General features: G+C 46.2%; 1 protein-coding gene across 1 annotated transcript in view; it reads right to left on the bottom strand.

Moving 5' to 3' along the window:
• The window catches only part of LPAR3 (lysophosphatidic acid receptor 3), a 43,451-nt gene extending 23,088 nt beyond the window's left edge, over nt 1-20,363 (bottom strand). The window contains exon 1 of the mRNA XM_068242451.1: nt 20,158-20,363. The gene's annotated coding sequence lies outside the window, so the exon portion shown is untranslated. The remainder of the gene's footprint in view (nt 1-20,157) is intronic.
• Between the last annotated feature and the right edge of the window lie 2,195 nt (nt 20,364-22,558).

Here is a 22,558-nt window from a genome sequence, read left to right as displayed (position 1 = left end):
TTCTCAATGGCACATTCATTGACGTATGCCAGAGCTAAAATCTATGCGCTATTGATCATTTTTATCTCTTTCCTGCTATAAAAAGACGTTTAGCATTAGGAAAGTGTTTTATGGCTGCAATTCCTTATCAGTGAGGGCTACGCTATAGTCCGACCCGGTCCCGACCGAGACAGAAACTGTCACTTGATTTATAACACTTTTAGGCAGAGAAAGGAAAAAAGGAACACAGCATAGTTATTTGTGTGCTAGGCACTGTACATACACACGTCTATCTCATCATGTCACATGTCACCTCGGATGTCTTTTAAGGACAATGTTGAATCTTAGCTTGTTGTTCTTTGTCTATTTTCTGTTTCAAGTTCATAAGACCCATTTAGCATCTTCAGTATAAGAAGCTCAGAAGGTACCAAAGTACTTAATATGTATCTGAACTGTTTCACTGTTTAAACTGTCGCCCTGCTCATATGTAATAGGCCCTAGGTTCTCAATGTGTGGCCGCGTACCCCAGGGGGTACTTCTGATGGTTCCAGGGGGTCCCCGAGCTTGATATACTGTACTTAACCAAGAATAACAAATTTAGAGTTTTAGAAAAAGGTAAATCTTATTTAAACAACACCAAATGAGTGTTTTAGCTAATTAAAGCAATAGTAAATGCTTGGAAATGGTTTAGAACCAATTATCATAATCTACGATTAAATATATATTTGTCAAGGGGTACTTGTGATAATGTTTACTATGCTAGGGGGTACTTGGTGAGTACAGGGTTGTAAAAGGGGTACATACCAATAAAATGTTGGGAAACACTGTAATTGGCAGAGCCGGGACAAGGTCCTCCAGCACCCAAGGCTGAGACACCAAAGTGCGCCCCTCCATCCCTCCCACCCCAGCCGTCACACACTGATTGCTATTAGACTAAGAGGCGCCACAACACCCTAATCTCTAATGATCTGGCTTGCAGTTACTGCCATGTATCTCCTTTTCTTATTTCTCTCTGCTTCAAACACAATAGGGGAAAGATAGCTGAGTGAGGTGTGCGCCTCCTCCTACACTGTGCCCTGAGGCTGGAGCCTCTCTCGCCTCTGCCTCGGCCCAGGTAATCGCCCACAAACCGTATTACTGTTAGTTATATAATGTGTATATTCATTTTAGTCATTTCTTGAGATTGAAACAAAACGGTATCATTTTGAAAAGGTAGCATTTATCGCAGTGACTTTGCACCATCGCCTCTAGTTTAGCTTTCAGGGAAGCAGCAGCTACAGTAATGACATCTTATCCCTGCTGCAATAAAGGGTGTGGAGTGACACAGTTCCCACGATCTGCTCCGAGAGCCCAAACTGGGTGAGATGTCTCCGTGGCGACCGTTCCAGCATGAGGAAGAAGGTGTGTGGGGAAGGGTAAGGCAGAGTTCACACAAGGCCTGCAGGACATGCAGCCAAGCATCGGTCCCCCTCCTGTCCTTGGGATGGGAATGGCGTCAGTCTACTAAAGAAACATTGTTACGGAACCTCCACTCATACCGGCTCCGGACTACGTGTCCAAGTGATCTAACAACAAATACATCCTCACCCACAGCAGAGGTGATAGATGCACAGTCGATCAAGCAAAATCCTTTACTAATTGCCATTCAAAAAATAATGTAAACCACAAGTCAATCAATGTACAATAATGAAAAAAAACAATAGTTAAAAACTTTTTGCTCTCACTATCATACCTCCCAACTTTTTGAGTTAGGAAAGAGGGACACTTTAAAGAGAAACCGTAACCAAGAATTGAACTTCATCCCAATCGGTAGCTGATACCCCCTTTCCCATGAGAAATCTATTCCTTTTCTCAAACGGACCATCAGGGGGTTCTGTAGCTGATATTGTGGTGAAACCCCTCCCACAGTGTGATGTCAGGACCATGGTTCTGTCATCACACTGTGAGAGCCTTGTTGCATTGTGGGAAATAATAGCTGTTTACAGCTGTTTCCAACTGCCAAAAAAGCAAGCAGCTTCTCCGTCCACTGACATCACCTGCCAGCAGTAAAAATGTCACCATGTGATAAATGTCAGAATGTAAATCAGGGAGAGGATAGATTTTACAATGGGCAAACACTGACTAAATAATTTATACATAATTATTGTAAAAATTAAGCACTTTTTTTATTACATTATTTTCACTGGAGTTCCTCTTTAAGCTATACCCCCGCCACACCTCTAGACACACCCCTGCCACACCCCTAGTCACACACAACAGCCCCTACGAAATTGTCATGAGGCCCCTGTAATCCAAACTTCTCCTCACTGTACCCCACGAACACACCCATCCCCGACACCTATGCAGAATATCGCTGGTACCAGGGTAATGCTTACTTGCACCAGTCTCCTCTAGGCATCACAGCCATACACTCTCAGCTGCCATTCGCTGGCTCCCAATCACGTGACTTGCATTGGTCATGTGATTACGAGCCTGCCAATGGCAGCTGAGAGCGTATGGCTGTGATGCATGACCCTCAGTGCTATAGCAGGTAATCATTACTCCACTACCTGTGTTACTCTGCATGTGGGTAATGAGAGGGAGGAGGGGTGGGTGCCCCCCTGCCCCGGGCCCCCTAGCAGTTTCAGGGGCCACAGGGGCTATTGTTACGCCCCTGCACGCATATCACAAAGAATTCATAAGAAAAATATGTAATTTTATCATTCAAACCACGCTGGTCCTGTCTATTCATCATTAGTTTTATTTCATAATAACATTTAAAAGTAGGAAATATATTGATTTAGATGAGAATAAAATTTAGAGTCAATTTAAAACATAATTCAGGAGAAAAATACATATACTGTATTTACACAGATCTGTACATCATTCCCGAAAGAGGGACTAATGAAGAAGAAAGAGGGACAGAGCGGGATTGGGTTCCCAAAGAGGGACTGTCCCTCCAAAAGAGGGGTAGTTGGGATCTATGTGCAGGGCCGGATTTGTACTCTTTACCGCCCAAGGCCACAGTCACCAGCCACCCCCCTTTAGTATAGGTAGCGGGATGACCCCTCCCCCTTTCCTCTAGTATAGGTAGCTTGATGACTCCCCCCCTCCCCCCAGTATAGGTAGCCAGATGACTCCTCCCCACTTTCCCTCCAGTACAGGTAGCCAGATGATCCCTCCCCCTTCCCTCTAGTATATGTAGCCAGATGACTCCTCCCCCTTTCCCTCCAGTATAGGTAGCCAGATGACTCCCTTAATCCCCCCACCCCCCTCCTAAAGGTATGTAAAGGTGTCACTCATTTCTTCTCGTCTCCAGTGCAGAAGCTTCCTGTTCCTTTCCGTCTCCAATGCTGTCCAAGTCCATAGCCGCCGGCCACAATGCAAACATGCACAGAGAGCAAGGTGGCTGCTGCACAGGCAGCTAACAGCAGAGTACCATGGGTCAGGCGCTCGCCTGATCTCCTGCATTGCAGCATTTGCAAATGCTGCACCAGCTTAGCTTGCTGCTTTGGTGCCCTTACTCCCGTGGTGCCCTAAGCCAGGGCCTAGGAGGCCTTGGCCTAAATCCGGCCCTGTCTATGTGCTATTCCTCATGCAAAACAGGTGTGGCCATTAAAGATTAATCAGGAAATATACATAAATAACAATACATTCATGTCGATACTGTACAAAAAATATGATTATAGCTATTGTAAAGTACCCAATGCTGAGAATCACAATCAATCAATCAATCAATCAATCAATCAATCAATCCAGCATCTATGAAGAATGCATACTGGCAGGTGGTGGTGGCCTGGTGCAAAAAAACATGCACAATTGCTGTGCAGATTGCAAGAGCGATGCTGCATACAGACCTCAGTCAGAGCAATGGCCACCATAGTGAGTAGGGGTAGGGCGCCTAACATGTGTCGCTGTCTACTGACAGCTTTATGGCAGGTGCCTCCGATGAAGCTGTCAAAAGGCAGCAACACATGTTAGGTCATTCTCCCCTCCTGAATTTGGCACTCTGACTGAGCGCTGTTGGTGTATATAAATACTAAATAATAATAATAATAATATTTTGTATGCACTGTGCACCTTTTTCTACATTATTACAACACATGAAATCAGGGGTGGTTCTTCCATGAAGCAACGTGAATCATGTACTTCAGGGCGCAACAATTAGAGGGTGGCAAGAGGCGCCTCCCCTCCCCAAATGTCCCCTCCTCGCATTCTCCCCCTCCCTAAATGCGGGGCACTGCTTCACTAACTTGCTCTCAGCATTCGAGTGGTGGGATCTCCATCCGCCCATCCAGCATCCTGTATCCATGGCTACAGCGGTGCCTCATGTGACCTGTTATGTGCTGTCAGGTCACATGAGGCGGCGCTGTAGTCAGAGAAGAAGCAGAACTTCACGTGTGGCTGGTGATCCCATCACTAATCTGCTGAGAGCGTGTTAGTGATGCGGCGCAGGGGCAGTACATACCCGGCATCCTGAAGATCAGATGCTGCGGGCCAGCAGGGAGGAGGTGCTATGGGAGGAGGTGCAGCACATACCCGGCATCCTGTGGATCAGATGCTGCGTGCCAGCAGGAAGGAGATGCTATGGGAGGAGGTGCAGCACATACCCGGCATCCTGGGGATCAGATGCTGCGGGCCAGCAGGGAGGAAATGCTATGGGAGGAGGTGCAGCACATACCCGGCATCCTGGATATCAGATGCTGCGGGCCAGCAGGGAGGAGATGCTATGGGAGGAGGTGCAGCACCTACCCGGCATCCTGGGGATCAGATGCTGCGGGCCAGCAGGAAGGAGATGCTATGGGAGGAGGTGCAGCACATACCCGGCCTCCTGGGGATCAGATGCTGCGGGCCAGCAGGGAGGGGATGCTATGGGAGGAGGTGCAGCACATACCCGGCCTCCTGGGGATCAGATGCTGCGGGCCAGCAGGGAGGGGATGCTATGGGAGGAGGTGCAGCACATACCCGGCCTCCTGGGGATCAGATGCTGCGGGCCAGCAGGGAGGGGATGCTATGGGAGGAGGTGCAGCACATACCCGGCCTCCTGGGGATCAGATGCTGCAGGCCAGCAGGGAGGAGATGCTATGGGAGGAGGTGCAGCACATACCCGGCCTCCTGGGGATCAGATGCTGCGGGCCAGCAGGGAGGGGATGCTATGGGAGGAGGTGCAGCACATACCCGGCATCCTGAAGATCAGATGCTGCAGGCCAGCAGGGAGGAGATGCTATGGGAGGAGGTGCAGCACATACCCGGCATCCTGAAGATCAGATGCTGCAGGCCAGCAGGGAGGAGATGCTATGGGAGGAGGTGCAGCACATACCCGGCATCCTGGGGATCAGATGCTGTGGGCCAGCAGGGAGGAGATGCTATGGGAGGAGGTGCAGCACATACCCGGCATCCTGAAGATCAGATGCTGCAGGCCAGCAGGGAGGAGATGCTATGGGAGGAGGTGCAGCACATACCCGGCATCCTGGGGATCAGATGCTGCAGGCCAGCAGGGAGGAGATGCTATGGGAGGAGGTGCAGCACATACCCGGCATCCTGGGGATCAGATGCTGCAGGCCAGCAGGGAGGAGATGCTATGGGAGGAGGTGCACCACATACCCGGCATCCTGGGGATCAGATGCTGCGGGCCAGCAGGGAGGAGATGCTACGGGAGGAGGTGCAGCACATACCCGGCATCCTGGGGATCAGATGCTGCGGGCCAGCAGGGAGGAGATGCTACGGGAGGAGGTGCAGCACATACCCGGCATCCTGGGGATCAGATGCTGCGGACCAGCAGGGAGGAGATGCTATGGGAGGAGATGCAGCACATACCCGGGATCCTGGGGATCAGATGCTGCGGGCCAGCAGGGAGGAGATGCTATGGGAGGAGGTGCAGCACATACCCGGCATCCTGGGGATCAGATGCTGCGGACCAGCAGGGAGGAGATGCTATGGGAGGAGGTGCAGCACATACCCGGCATCCTGGGGATCAGATGCTGCGGGCCAGCAGGGAGGAGATGCTATTGGAGGAGGTGCAGCACATACCCGGCATCCTGGAGATCAGATGCTGCGGGCCAGCAGAGAGGAGATGCTATGGGAGGAGGTGCAGCACATACCCGGCATCCTGGGGATCAGATGCTGCGGGCCAGCAGGGAGGAGATGCTATGGGAGGAGGTGCAGCACATACCCGGCATCCTGGGGATCAGATGCTGCGGACCAGCAGGGAGGAGATGCTATGGGAGGAGGTGCAGCACATACCCGGCATCCTGGGGATCAGATGCTGCGGACCAGCAGGGAGGAGATGCTATGGGAGGAGGTGTAGCACATACCCGGCATCCTGGGGATCAGATGCTGCGGGCCAGCAGGGCGGAGACGCTATGGGAGGAGGTGCAGCACATACCCGGCATCCTGGGGATCAGATGCTGCAGGCCAGCAGGGCGGAGACGCTATGGGAGGAGGTGCTGCACATACCCGGCAGCCTGGGGATCAGATGCTGCGGACCAGCAGGGAAGAGATGCTGCCTTGGATGAAGCAGAGGGAGATAAGCGTAGTGCCAGTGCCTGCAATGCACAGCCCAGCTGGAGGGGGCGTGTCTTCACAATGTATTACTACTTCAGGTGGCAAAAAGTCTAGATCCAGCCCTGCAAGAATTTACTGTTACTTAGATACATTTTCTGATTGATAGTTTAGTGGCTACATCTGATGTGCAGGAGGAATAGCAGGAGGCACAAGGCTTTTAATTGTTATTAATTATGTGTTTTTTTTCATTATTGTGCATTTATTGACTTTTATATTGACTATTGCTTATTTACATTAATTTATGATGACATTTAAAGGATACCCGAGGTGACACGTGACATGATAAGATAGACATGTGTATGTACAGTGCCTAGCACACAAATAACTATGCTGTGTTCCTTTTTTTCATTCTCTGTCTGAAAGAGTTAAATATCAAGTATGTAAGTGGCTGACTCAGTCCTGACAGGAAGTGACTACAGTGTGACCCTCACTGATAAGAAATTCCCCTTTTTATCTCTTTCTTGCTCTCAGGATCCATTTTCAGCTAGGAAAGTGTTTTATAGTTGGAATTTCTTATCAGTGAGGGTCACACTGTAGTCACTTCCTGTCTGAGTCAGGACTGAGTCAGCCACTTACATACCTGATATTTAACTCTTTCAGGCAGAGAAAGAAAAAAAGAACACAGCATAGTTATTTGTGTGCTAGGCACTGTACATGTCTATCTCATCATGTCACGTGTCATCTCGGGTATCCTTTAAATCTGTTGTGGGTGGGTTTTATTTGTTCCCGGATTACTAGTTTCTGTTTTTTTTTCTTCCCGAGCCATAATATAATATTATTTGGTAGATGCTCCCCCTTTTCTGTGTATTTTTATAGTCCGGAATACATGTGTCCATGATAAGTGGGCAACGTTCAGCACTGCTGGGTGACCCATCACTGTCTGGCTGCTGGTGGGCCATGAAAAGATAGATCAACACTTTAAAAAGACACTTAAAACAGAGTGATAATGTCCTTTCGCCGGGCCCCAACAGTCAGGGATAAGTTACGCATCCGTACTGCTCGCAGACCACAGGTGCCAAGGGGTAGGAATGGTATGTTTCCTTGCATGGCATGCCACATGTGTGGTAATGTCATGCGTGGTAATACATTCCATCACCCCACTTCAGGGGCTACTTTTCATATCCGTGATAGATACACATGTGATTCCACTCACGTGGTGTATCTTATTAAGTGTCCCTGTAGTTACATCTATGTAGGTATGACTACACAAACCCTTAAAAGCCGTGTTTCATCACACAAAACTGCCATTAGGAATTACACGGCAGGACAAGCAGTGTCTGATCATTTTACCATGTGCCAGCATAGTGTAGCTCAATTTAAAGTGATGGCCATTGATGGGGTGCCCAGGTACTGGAGGGGAGGAGATCGTGTTAAGGAGCTACTCCGCAGGGAAGCCGGGTGGATCAAGAGACTGGGGGCTATGGATAGAGCAGGCTTAAATAGAGAAATTGATTTCTCTTTTTGTATTTGAATATATCTTTATAACACTTGTTCTACTGTTTACTATATTTAACATATGTGTGTTACTGTTCTCATACTTAATGTTGTTTTTACATGTTTTTATCTTTCAGATCATCCTGACCTGACAGTCTATGTGGCAGCGCTCCATTGCGGACAGTGGGTTGTGAGTATAGTGCGGAATAAGCGTATGTATGTTTATGTTTTGTGTAGCTATGGCTACGCTGACTTGCCGCACCGCCCACTGTCATGACGTTGGAGCCGCTCGGTGTCCCCATTGGACGCTTGCCGGCTACGATGATTGGACGCTGGTGTGTCATGTGATCATGACGTCACTTCCGCCCCCGCCTGACGTGTACCTGGCGGTATTGAGTGCATTGGCGGCGCGTCTGGGGTTATCTGAGCGGCGGTTTTCCGCCACCATGCCACAGGTGGGTATTTTTTGAATCTTGTTCACCTGATTGGTGGTTTTGGTGCATTAGATGTTTCCCATCAGGTCCGCCTTGACAGTCTGGTCAGGATTGGTCACTTTTGGTCTCATGGCACCCAATGGGCGGTGCATGTTTGTATATAAGTGTGATGTTATGCATTTTATGGTTGTATCTTCTTGTGCAACTTGACAAAGGCCTATGGAAGGCCGAAACAGCAGTCTGTCGTTGCTTGTGATGTATCATTAAAGTATTTGAGCTATAAACACACTGGAGTGGTGCCGGTCCTTGTTGGAGTTCATGATTGTGACCCCTTGGTACTTGGGTGGGACCGTGGCACACTTTTTTCATTTTTTATTTCTTCGGTGCTCCTGGAATCACCTTTGCACACTTAAAACAGAGTGGGAGGCTCCCAATGCATAAAAGATAGGCTGATAAGCTGTTGATCTTATAAACAGAGAGGTACTCTTAACTCTCTTGAAGAATTTGGACGTGTTTATTGAAACTATTTGAGCATTATGATAGAGGCACTCATGCTTGCTACACAGCCATAGCAGTTAAGGCACCTATTTTGTTCACTGACCCGAGGAAGCAGTCAAGCAACCACGAAACATGTTGTCAATTTTATGCGCTCAACGAAAAGACCTTTTTTTCAATAAACTGGTCCAAATTCTTCAAGATCAAGCTATAAGATCAACAGCTTATTTGTGTCTTGTCATACCTCTTTAGAGGTGATAGTTTTTTTTAGTTGTCCTAAAGAACATTTGGAGTGCGGCCACCCAGTTCCTATTACAGACCTGGAAAACCGAGCGGGAACGGTTAATTTCCCGCCTGCTTTGATGATGGTTGCACAGATTTGCCCCCCCCCCCCCCTGTGTGAGTATATACATCCTTAGCAATTTGCTCTTCTGAATCTTACACAATTCTGCACCATTGGGCTCCTGGTCTCCTTTTGTCTTTTAGCTGAGCCTGGGGTTGTTACAAGCGCAGGAACCATCGACATAAGCTAGCTAGCTATACACATGACAATTCGAGTAGCCAGATACATTTAAAGTGAACCCCGAGCAAACCTGGGGTCAGAAAACAGATACTTACAGAAAAAGTGAGACGCATCTTGATTATCCTATCATAAAAATAGTAAAATTTAAAATACGTGGGTATAAAAGTACATTTCATAAGCGTAAAACACAAGGTAATTACCTTTATCTCATGTTGCTGTCACTTATAGTGGGAAGCGAAAATCTGACAGATCAGTCCGGTTTTGGACTAGTCCATCTCCTCATGGGGGATTCTTGGTTATTTATTTTTAATAGCATTTACTGAATGGCAGTTGCTCAGTCCAGCTGCCAAAATAGTGTGCAAGTGAGAAGGGAGGCTAGCTGTGACATCTTTGCATACAGCCTCCCCACAGAGTGCTTTTGTAAACAATAAGGCTGCTTACACACAGGGACGTTACAGGCGCACGTTAGTGCAGCCTGTAACGCTCCCCAACGTACAGCAATGCAACACAAGTGGGCTGTTCACACTGCCCACATTGCGTTACATGTAACGCTGCACGTTCTTTCGAAAGTGCTGCATGCTACGGCGTTACAGCGGCTTAAGCCGCGTTAGACTGTTTGCACATGCGCAGTCATGTTGGGGAGGAGCGGAGAGCGGCCAGGCACATGGCTAATTAATATTCACTGCACGTTGTGACGTGCAGTGTTTACTTCCTGGTGCGGCCGCTCTGTGCGGCGATTGGCCGGCGGGACCACGTGATGCCGCATGCGTCCTAGAGTACGCATCACGGACGCCAGAGTGAGCTGCACAACGCGGCTCACTCTGACGTCCACTTCGAAGAGCACCAGGCCTTGCGTTAGGTGCACGTTATGCGACCTTAACATAGCACCTAACGCAACGTCTTAGTGTGCAAGTCGCCTTAAGGTAATACTGAGAATCCCCCATGAGGAGATCAACTAGCCAAAAATCTTTTAGAACTGCCAGCTTTATACTAGCTACTGGGAGTGAATGAAAGCAACGTAGGAAAAAGTCATTTTCAGTGCAATTTGCTCTGGGAGAAATATACATTTTATATGCCTGCACTTTCCATTTTACAATTTTTCGTGATAGTGGTCTTTTAAGTGATATTCCCGGAAAACGGAATGTGCCATTTAACTAACAGAAGCGTGAAAGCTTTCTTTCCTGCATAAAAATGATCTAATTGCTGAATGTTTAAAAGCCGTGTTTTTCTGGTATTTGTTTTATGCTGATGGGGATCTTTCTAGACATCGATAAAAGCTCTCAATGTTGCTAGATAATTCTTAATGGATTCATTACCCGAGGCGCCCTCTTTCCTTAAAGAAAAACTGTGACCAAGAATTGAACTTCATCCCAATCAGTAGCTGATACCCCCTTTTACATGAGAAATCTATTCCTTTTCACAAACTGACCATCAGGGGGCGCTGTATGGCTGATATTGTGATGAGACCCCACCCACAGGAAATTAGTGAGGACCATGGTCCTCCTGGCAGTTTTCTGTCTGTGAACCTCGTTGCATTATGGGAAATAGCTGTTTACAGCTGTTTCCAACTGCCAAAAAACAAGCAGCATCTCCTCCCAGTGACATCACCTGCCAGCAGTAAAAATATCACCATGTGATAAATGTCAGAATGTAAATCAGGGAGAGGAAAGATTTTACAATGGGCAAACCACTGACCAAATCATTTATACATAGTTATTGTAAAAATGAAGCACTTTTTTTTATTACATTATTTTCACTGGAGTTCCTCTTTAAAGGGCCATGTAACATATAAAGTACATATGTATACATACTGTACATATATTTGCCCCAGAGTAAATGCAATGGTATTTTTTTTTCCGTGTCGCTGTCACTAACAGAACGTATTATTAAAGAGGCCCTGTAGTGACATATAGTAGAATGCAGTAAAGAGGCCCTGTAGTGACATATAGTAGAATGCAGTAAAGAGGCCCTGTAGTGACACATAGTAGAATGCAGTAAAGAGGCCCTGTAGTGACATATAGTAGAATGCAGTAAAGAGGCCCTGTAGTGACACATAGTAGAATGCAGTAAAGAGGCCCTGTAGTGACATATAGTAGAATGCAGTAATTCATTCAGGATACCCACTTTTATGCTAATTATCCATGCTTTCAGGATCAGAAACTCTTCCCATATCTATATATTGCTGTATATTGGTATGTAGCCCAGCCCTCCCAGTGATGCTTAGCCTAGGCTATTTAGCTATACAAAATTCTCCTCCCAGAGCATTCTGGGAGACCAGGCATTATTTTCAGTGGCTTTGAAATTCTCAGATACAAACATTCCACAGAGCTGCACCTGACAGGACTAAAGATGTTGCGACCTGTGATAGATTTAAGTAAAGGGTGAAGAAAGATTTTACAGTGGGCAAACACTAAATAATTTATAAATGAATATTGTAAAATAAAATAATGTTATGTTATTTTCTCTCCACTTCCTCTTTAATCTGACTGATCTGAACCTCTTTTGGACCGTCCATCTCCTCACGGGGAATTCTCAAGGTTTTCTTTATTTTCAAAACCATTCCTTGGTCCACAGTGGCACAGTCCAACAAAATAGTGTACAGCAGAAATGGATTAGGATAAAATGGGGCTCTAGGCAAGATAGCAGTTTTTGCCCACCGCTGATGATCACCTGGCTTTTTTTTAGTAAGATTTGGTGGGGGCTAGCATCCTTCAGGCCCCTAGACTGACTCCAAGCCCTAGGCAATGGCCTAGGTTGCCATGTGGATGATCTGACTCTGGTGTACAGGCAAGAAGCCAGGCCAGCAGGTCCTTTTCATGTGGTGAAACTCTCAGTAAACAAACTTTCCGAAGAGGGAGATATGGCTTGCTTGACTGTTGAAAACAACCGTTATTTCCCACAATGCAATAAGGGTTACACAATAAACAATGGTTTATCATGGTCCTGACATCACCCTGTGGGAGGGGTTTACCACTATATCAGCCATACAGATGTCCCTGATGATCTATTGGAGAAAAGGAACAGATTTCTCATGGGAAAGGGGGTATCAGCTACTGATTGGGATGAAATTCAATCCTGGGTTAAAGGGATACTGTAGGGGGGTCGGGGGAAAATGAGTTGAAGTTACCCGGGGCTTCTAATGGTCCCCCGCAGACATCCTGTGCCCGCGCAGCCCCTCCCCAATGCTCCAGCCCCAACTCTGGTTCACTTCTGGAATTTCAGACTTTAAAGTCAGAAAACCACTGCGCCTGCATTGCCGTGTCCTCACTCCCGCTGATGGCACCAGGAGCGCACAGCGCAGGCCCAGTATGGTCTGTGGGGCTGCACCGTGCGCTCCTAGTGACATCAGGGGAAGCGAGGACACGGCAACGCAGGCACAGTGGTTTTCAGACTTTAAAGTCAGAAATTCCAGAAGTGAACCGGAGGCGGGGCCGGAGCATTGGGGAGGGGCTGCATGGGCACAGGATGTCTGCGGGGGACCAGTAGAAGCCCCGGGTAACTTCAACTCATTTTCCCCCGACCCCCTACAGTATCCCTTTAAAGTTATTCTTTAAGTGTTGCCTGGCAGCAGTAGAATCCCAGATCCAAGTCCCTGCCAAAATGTATCAGTATCGCTGTGTAGCGTTTGTTTACCGATCAGCCCACAACACTAAAACCACTAAGAGGTGAAATGAATAACAATGATTATCTCCTTGCACTGGCACCTGTCACAGAGTGGCAGATATTGTGGCAGCAAACATTCAGTTCTTGATGATGATGATGATATGAAAGAAGGAAAAATGGGCAAGCATAACGAGAGATGGATCGTGAAGACTGGATGACTGGGTCAGAGCATATCTACAATGGCCGGTCTTATGCTGGGAATACACCATACAAGCTCAACACACACCATGCAATCTTGGTTGTACAGATTTACCAAATCTATGTAGTACAAGGGCCAACAGATTGAAAATACCTTGAATGATTGATTGGATAAGCTCTTATACTACATGAAAGTGGTAAGATTGAACAACCAAGATTGTATGGTGTGTGTTGAGCCAGATGATTCGATAGATATTTTCCGACATATCCGATCTTATTTCTCATAGAAGTGAATGGAAATAGATAAGAAAAGATAAGGGAATCGAGTGGGAAATCGACCAGAAAATCTAATAAAAAAAATTTGATTGGACGGAAAATCGACTGAAAAAACGCATCGTGTATTCCCAGCATTATTCCTGGTAAGCAGTGGTTAGCAGATTGTTCGAGGACAGACAAGTGGTAAACTGGTGAGCAGGTCACAGGCACCCAAGCCCATTACGTCCATGAGAGAAATGTGTCAGAATCAGAATACGCAGTGCATGGATCAGGTGAGATGAATTGGGCACGGGGATCAGCAGGCATCTTATAGACGTCTGTGTTAAAGAACTGTAACCAAGGATTGAACCTTCATCCCAATCAGTAGCTGATCCCCCTCTTTCCCTCAAGAAATCTTTACCTTGTCTCAAACGGATCATCAGGGGGATCTGTATGGCTCATATTGTGGTGAAACCTCTCCCACAGTGTGATGTCAGGACCATGGTCCTGACAGTTTTCTGTCTGTGAACTCCATTGCATTGTTGTAAATAACTGCCTTTCCAACTGCCAAGCAAGCAATATCTCCCTCTGTGTATAGAGTTCTCAGTAACGAACATTCCATACTGATCACCTGGCACCTGACTAAAGATGTCACCACCAGTGATACATTTCAGAATGTAAGTCAGGGAGAGAAGAGATATTGCAATGGGCAAACACTGACTAAATAATCTATAAATGAATATTGTAAAAAATAAACAGTTTTATTCACAATGTTATTTTCACTGCAGTTCCCCTCTAAGTATTGGTAAACGGCACCCAATCGGTGAGTTGGGGGTCCCATGTGGCTAGTAGCCGATTGGCTACTACATAGGAATAAATGGTTGTGGTTGAGAGTCTATGATTGGCTACACCTGGTTGTTTGGGCGCTAGACTTAGGAGCTTGAAGGAGTTCTTTGGCATTCTAAAAAACAAACAAGCCGACACTTACCTGGGGCTTCTATCGGCCCCCTGCAGAGGTCATGTCCCATGCCGTCCTCCTCCGATGCTCAGTTCCCTGGTCTAATCACATGAGTAATTACACTGCGCCTGCGCAGTAAGCTCCCGATGACGCATGTGGGAGCGTGAAGTATTCTTCTATTTAGACGAATATTAGACCGGGACTGGCGGCGGGGAACGGAGCATCGGAGGAGGACGGCGTGGGACAGGGGGCCGATAGAAGACCGAGGTAAGTGTCAGCTTGTTTGTTTTTTTTGAATGCCACAGAACCCCTTTAAGGGGGGCTTAAAGCAGATCGGGGGGTTACGGGGAGAACTTAGGGGGAATGGGGGGTTAGTGTTAGGCATTAAGTGGGGGGGTTCTTTTTAGGCACTAGAAGGGAAGGGTTCAAGTGAGAATGAGTGCCAGGTAGTGCATGGAAAAGTAGTGGTAATTTAAATTAACAATATTTTATTAGTATCAGCACCACCTGGCGCCCAACTTGCGGTGCCGTAATACATACTCCACAGTACACACAGCTTCCTGTGTACGATGTTGTGTAGCTGCAGACCTGGGGAATATGGATCAGCCTATGCTGCGTAAGTATTAGTTCGTTGCCAAGTTCGCAGGTCGAGCCGAATGACAGGTCACCTTGCTGACGCTGAAATTCTGGGCAGTGTATTCCCACTCCGAGTCGTAGCTCAGAGTAACACGTAATCCAGGATCCGGCTATTACCGACACCTAAATTACATTTATATTCCAGCTGCACCCCAATAGCCGTAATAACATTACGTCTATGGTGGCGCTCAAAGCTATGCGGCTGTGAGCACACGCCGAAACCACCTGTCTCGCTCATACTGACTCCTATCCTACAAAGTGCACATGAGCCTCAGAAGATGACCATGTAACAATGGGAGAAGGTGGCTTTGTCTGATCAGACTTCCGTCTCCTAATTCCCCATATCTCCTCCTGATCAAGCATCTGTGGGATGTACTAGAAAAACAAGATTTATCTATGGAGACCTCACCTCTTACAGGACTGTAAAGCCTTGTACACATTGTACACAATAGTGTGAGGACTGTCACCTGCAGGATCAGGACTTGATCCCTTGGGCGACAGTTCAGGGATGGTTCGGTACAGATGCATCGCTAGCAAACATTCTGTCGCTATTGAGGGGACAGGAGGGCTGTTGACGTGCCACAATACAGAGCGGCATTGAGCAGTTGAGTTGAGTAGGAGAACCATTCTCTCAGCTGAGATGATCCGCAAGGCAGGTTGCTTGATGACACATCGAGGAGACACGTACAAGGCTCTTGGCAGAGGCTGCCCCGATCGGTGGTCTCGGCTGAGAACCATCTAGTATGTGTATAAGCCAGGCTTAAGGATCTGCTCTTGGTGCCAGATACCACAGGACACCTTCTGAGGTCCAAAGCCAGAAAAAAGGGTGCCACAGGCAAATTTGGGCTATTTTATTGGGCACCTCCCTCCATGCCCCCAAATTTCCTCACATGGCCACAAATCGCGGCTTTGCAGCGGGGGTATGGTTAACGCTTAGATGCCACCAGGGGGTAGGTTAAGGGTTAGGGCCACCACCAGAGAGAGTTAAGGGTTAGGGGCCACCAGGAAGGGTTAAAGGTTAGGCACAACCAGGAGTAGTTAAGGCTTAGGCATAGGTAGAGATAGGGTTAAGGGTTAGGTTAATAGAATATTGGTAATCTTACCGATATTCTACTACCCACAATCCCCTCTGCACTTTTTTTTTCCAGGCAACATTATTACTTGGATTCCTGAGGTCTTGTGGACTTCCTAACTCGATGGGTCAGAACTGCTTTTACAGTAGAAGAGAGTGAGATTTACACAATATTAGACAAATGGATTTAAAGTGAGCCCGAGGCAGTTAAAAAGTTAGATACTTACTTAGGTAGAGGGAAGCCTCTGGAAAGTCCAGAGCTTTCCCATCTCATCCTCGACCCCACTGTTGTCGTGCATGGAACCTCTGAACATATCTGACAAGAGCTTGTCGGAGGTGTTCTCATGCTGTGCCTGCAGAAGTACAGCCCCACCTGCGATCACAAACTGTCAGGCGTACTCACGAACTGTCAGGCGTACTAGTGAACTGCCAGGCATACTCACGAATTGTCAGGCGAACTCAGAAACTGTCAGGCATACTCACAAACTGTCAGGCATACTCACAAACTGTCAGGCGGACTCACAAGTTGTCAGGCGGACTCACAAGTTGTCAGGCGGACTCACAAACTGTCAGGCGAACTCACAAACTGTCAGACGTACTCACCAACTGTCAGGCGTACTAGTGAACTGCCAGGCATACTCACGAATTGTCAGGCGAACTCAGAAACTGTCAGGCATACTCACAAACTGTCAGGCGAACTGACAAACTGTCAGGCGGACTCACAAAATGTCAGGCGAACTCACAAACTGTCAGGTATACTCGCAAACTGTCAGGCGGACTCACAAACTGTCAGGCGAACTCACAAGCTGTCAGGCGGACTCACAAACTGTCAGGCGAACTCACAAACTGTTAGACGTACTCACCAACTGTCAGGCGTACTCGCAAACTGTCAGGCGTACTCACAAACTGTTAGGCTTAGTCGCAAACTGTCAGACATACTCACAAACTGTCAGGCATGCTCACAAACTGTCAGGCATGCTCACAAACTGTCAGGCATGCTCACAAACTGTCAGGCATACTCACAAACTGTCAGGCATACTCACAAACTGTCAGGCATACTCACAAATTGTCAAACGTACTTGCAAACTGTCATGCGCGTACTCACCAACTGTCAGGCATACTCACAAACTGTCATGCGTACTCACCAACTGTCAGGCATAGTCGCAAACTGTCAGGCGTACTCACAAACTGTCAGGCGTACTCACAAACTGTCAGGCATACTCACAAACTGTCAGGCATGCTCACAAACTGACACAAACTGTGTGTACGCCTGACAGTTTGTGTCAGTTTGTGAGCATGCCTGACAGTTTGCGAGCTAGTGTCCAATAATGATGAAGTTTCCCTCTACTGACTACAGGCATCTAATCATGTAAACAGAAGTTCCTGTTTGATTGGAATTCTCCTGATTCTGATTGGATGTTTGAAGTCATCACAGTGTAACCGCACTGCTCACCTCCCTTGGTAAACCACACCCCTCAGTGTGAAACAAGGGGCAGCAGCTGAAATATAAACTTTACCAGAAGTAACGTTTTGTATCATAATAACATTGGCAAGGTGCTGCTGTAAAACTACCAAAAAAATGCAGCACCATGTTATGCAATAAAACTGTAACAATATGGCCTTGTGTAAAAGACATTCCACAAAAATAATAGTTATTTTGGCTCAGACACAAGACTTTCTATAATACTGTGCTAGCTGTCTCCACCATTGTCCTAATCAAAACTCTCTTCCTTTTCCTCTCCCCCATGACTAAAGGTTTATAAGCATTTCTAATAGCAGTCAGTCAAAAAGAGGTCATACACGATATAGCCAAATTATTAAAGAGAAACTGCAACCAAGGAATGAACTTCATCCCAATCAGTAGCTGATACCCCCTTTCCCATGAGAAATCTATTCCTTTTCTCAAACGGATCACCAGGGGGCTCTGTATGGCTGATATTGTGGTGAAACCCCTCCCACAGTGTGATGTCATGACCATGGTCCTGACATCACATTGTGGGAGCCTTGTTGCATTGTGGGAAATAATAGCTGTTTCCAACTGCTAAAAGAGAAAGCAGCATCTCCTTCCACTGACATCACCTGCCAGCAGTAAAAATGTCACCATGTGATAAGTTTCAGAAGGTAAATCAGGGAGAGGAAAGTTTTTACAATGGGCAAGCACTGACTAAATTATTTATACATAATTATTGTAAAAATTCAGCACTTTTTATTATGTTATTTTCACTGGAGTTCCTCTTTAAATTATTTGATCAAGTTTCAAGTGAAACTTTTCTTTCGATCGACAAACCTCAATTGATTTTATAGCAACTCTAAATTTCAACAAACTGCTGATCAAACACAGTGGAAAATTCTGTATCTAGGATCTATATAAATCAATTATTTTTCGTAAAAGGAACCCGAGCTGTGAGACCTATGGAGGCTGCCATACTTATTTCCTTTTAAACAATACCAGTTGCCTGGCAGTGCTGCTGATCTTTCTGGTCAGTAGGGTCTGAATCACACACCTGAAACAAGCATGCAGCTAATCTTGTCAGATTTGTCATAGACATCTGATCCTCATGCTTGTTCAGGGTCTATGGCTAAAAGTATTAGAAGCAGAGGATCAGAAGGACAACTAGGCAATGTGCATTATTTAAAAGGAAGTAAACATGTCAGCCTCCATATCGCTCTCACCTCTGGTTCCCTTTAAAAAAATACAAACTGTGTTTGCCCAACCTTTAAACCTAGGCCTACAAAAATAAAAATCAGATTTTCTCTCCAGTCAGATCGCTTTAGATAAATTGAAAGTACAATTGAGATCTTTCTCTGATCTGTAGGACAAAAAAAAATCAGCACTTTTTGAAAAAAAAATGTTTATGACTTTATACAGTTCTTTTTATGTATTTGTAAAAGCTGCAGGGACTTCCTGTACAATGGACTTCCTTTCAACAAGATCATTATGGAAAATGCAGGTTTAAACAACACCTTTTGCCGGTGGACTGAAAAGCATGGTAAGCTTTTGAAACAACAGGCCATATGCAATTCATCATTTCTCCCAAGTTTTCTCCTACCTAGGAGATACTTTTTAATCATCTTTTTAAAAAAACTTTTCAGCACTTTGCAATTGAAAAAAAAACATCTAAAGTAGGTGAGAAAGTACTGTCAGAATCAGTCAGTATATTTTCTTGCTTCCTGCATTTTATTAACAAGATGTAAAAATATCAACTTGGAGAAGACTTATGCTGCGTACACACTGGCGACTACGGTCGCTTGAAACAGCTAATTAACGATCGTTCCGCCGACAATCGGGGAAAAAACTTTACCCAACGATCATTAACACAAACGACAAAAGAACGACATCGGGAAGATGGAAATATCCAACCTGACGGATCGTATCTACCGACAATCGTTACAAAACTATAGTGTGTACAGACATCGGCCGAGAACGATCGTTACAAGGGCCAATGCGCCTGCGTTGAATTCTGCCCAGCTTCAGTACTTCCTTTGTAGCGCGGCCGTAAAGATTGTTACATTGCTCATTTCAATTAAACTTTGTTTTCAAGTTAACAATCATATATTTGTATCTATTGTAACTCCATGTCAGTGTTTTGTTTTTTTTATTGTATATAAATATGTACGCAACATTTCCTTCTGATGGTTCTTTTCTGCGAGAACGATCGTTAAAATGTGTATGATGATCGCTGCATCCAATCGTTGCATTCCTATCGTTGCCGTATTGTTCGTCTTTCAATAATCGTTCCTAGCGAACGATCGTTATCGCAAGTGTGTACGTAGCATAAGAACAAAAAGTTCATCGCATATGAGCCAACCACTCAAGACTCCTCATCAAGGATGGAGATAATGCAAAAAAAAATGTCTTAAATTCGATATACCGGTACATACCCAGATACATTAGAGATAGCAATACAATCTGCTGTACCATAAGCACATGTTTTGAAAAGAGAAATGGAGATGCAAGAGTTGTTTTTCAGAAAAGCAGTGTGACCCGCAGTAGACAGAAAACAACGGGATACAACATGCGCCTCACCAAACTTGCTATCCCCCGAGTCAGACGCCTTGGAGGTCCCTGCAGGTGGCCTGGGCTGGTGGATGCGGCATGGTCTGGTCTGTGGAGAAGGGATGTGCAGACATGATGGTGGCTGATCTCCAGTCTGTGTGTGTGAGAGGCAGCAGATGACAGGACAGCAGAATGTGGATTGCTGCTGGTTACAACTTGCAGCTCAGTGTGAGTGTTTCTGTCCCACCCCAAGCAAGACACAGCATTGGTGCTCCCTCCCAGATTAACTCATCCTCCTCTCCACGCACATGACTTTGCCTAATTCCAAGCCCCATCTATAGGGAAGGGACATCAGCGCCACCACAGAGCATTCAAGCTCTTTCTGTTTCTACGTTTTTTTTTTAATCATAATGGAACTAAGTCTGAGTCCAGATGTGCGACAATTCAAACTTAATTCCAGGGACATTTTCTTTTTTAAAAATCTTATTTTGCATAGAATGTTCTCATTGTAGGGATTTCTATTCACATAAAGGCCCATAAGCAATTCACTTTTTCAACTGAGTTTTCCCCTAGGAGATCATTTTTCAGCTTCAATTTAGCAATTTGCAGTGGAAAAAGTATCATAAAGTAGGTGAAAAGGTACTATCAAAATTATTTTGAGTATTTGCTTGTTGGTGGTTTAAAATGTATTTGATTGACAATTTTTAAAATATCACCTAGGAGAAAACTCAGGAGAAAAAGTGAATTACTTATGGGCCAAAGTCCTTAAAGTGTACCAGAGCTCAAGTTATCGGAAGAACTGATACTTACTCGTTGCTTCCTCCTGACCGTGAGAGGACGGCGAGGGACTCTCCCGTGTTTATGCTGCAGGAGGAAGCAGGTAAGTATCGGTTCTTCTTTTATCGATAGCTCTGGTTTCCTCTGGTTACCACCGAGTCCCTCACTGTCCTCCGGCTATCAGTCCCGGTAATCTGGCTCAGCCACGCCAGTTGGGCTCTTCTGCAGATACACAGACTGGTGACCCCCAAGAATGTAAAGAATAGCAATAATAACTTAATGGAAATTCCAATATTCTCCTACTCTAAAATAAATTCCTGGGGCTTCCTCCAGCCCCCTTCAGACCCTTATGCTCCCTTTCCGTCCTCCCGGGCCGCCTCGATCCTCCACTAGGGTCCTCTGAAATTTCTCCAGTCGGGGCATACCGCGCATGCGTAGCTCTACTGTGCATGCACCCTCCCATCACAATCCAAGGCGCAGAACTCTACTGCCGACTGGAGCATGGTGGCGGCAAACCAGGGCCGGGCCGAGGCATAGGCTGGAGAGGCTCCAGCCTCAGGGCGCAGTGTAGGAGGGGGCGCACAATTCATTCAGCTGTCATTCCTAATTGAGTTTGAAGCATCCATCGTGTGGACTTCACTTTCTACTGAGTTTGAAGCAGAAAGAAATAAGAGAAGGGGATACATAGCAGTGACTGCATGCCAGATAACTAGATATTAAGGTGTTGGGGAGGTTGTGGGCCCTGTGGCACCTCTTAGTCTAATAGCAATCAGTGTGTAACGGCTGGGGTGGCAGGGATAGAGGGGCGCACTTTGGTGTCTCAGCCTTGGGTGCTGGAGGACCTTGTCCCGCCTCTGCGGCAAACGCACAGCCAAACTGCGCATGCAAAACTCTAGACAGGGCCCTGTATTTTAGAAAGGTCCATCAGATGGTATTTCACCTCGGGAAACAGAACGCTGTCATCTGTTGTCATCCTTGTACATCTCTAAGTTATACTGTATGTTGGTGTTTTGCATAGAAAGTAATAGTAATATGCAGAAGTAAGAGAAACAGCACTGAAATGCGGTTTATTCTGGTGTCCCCACTGTGTGACTCTGGGCAAGATTAGGGAGGGAATTTGTGTGTAGCTGCTGTGGCATGTGTGGTAGATAGCTGTGAAATCACAATACCGACAAGTTATTTTAGAATGTCAGCTACCACTGGAGGGAACACTCTAAAGCCTCTGTGCAGTGTGCAGACGCCTGACTAAAGTTGGCTGAGGAGGCTGATAACGATCGCCTCAGCCGATAATCAACCGTGTGCCAGCCCAACCAGCGACGTGCAAGCACTGGATGGTCGTAGTCAGCCAACTTCGCTACGCTGGAACTACGCGTAGTTTTATGCAATTACGCTTCACCAAACTACGCGTAAATTCGTAAGCAAAAAAGGACAACCCAGCATGCCCTGCAACTTCCTTTTTGCGGCAAGGTACCAAATAAGAGCCAGGTAAACTGGGGAATGATCATTTATAAAAAAGAAAAGTAGTAGTGACCAGATAAAAATAAAGATTTTTTGATGTTATGCCCGACAGTTCAATGTAAAACATGCATCGGGGCCCACAGCTCCTTAGCTACACCACTGTGGAAGAACTAGATGTCCCAGCATGTTCCTGCTA

This window comes from Hyperolius riggenbachi, chromosome 6 (assembly GCF_040937935.1).
Source record: "Hyperolius riggenbachi isolate aHypRig1 chromosome 6, aHypRig1.pri, whole genome shotgun sequence".
Classification (NCBI taxonomy): Eukaryota; Metazoa; Chordata; class Amphibia; order Anura; family Hyperoliidae; genus Hyperolius; species Hyperolius riggenbachi.
This window is presented reverse-complemented; position numbering and strand designations above follow the sequence as displayed.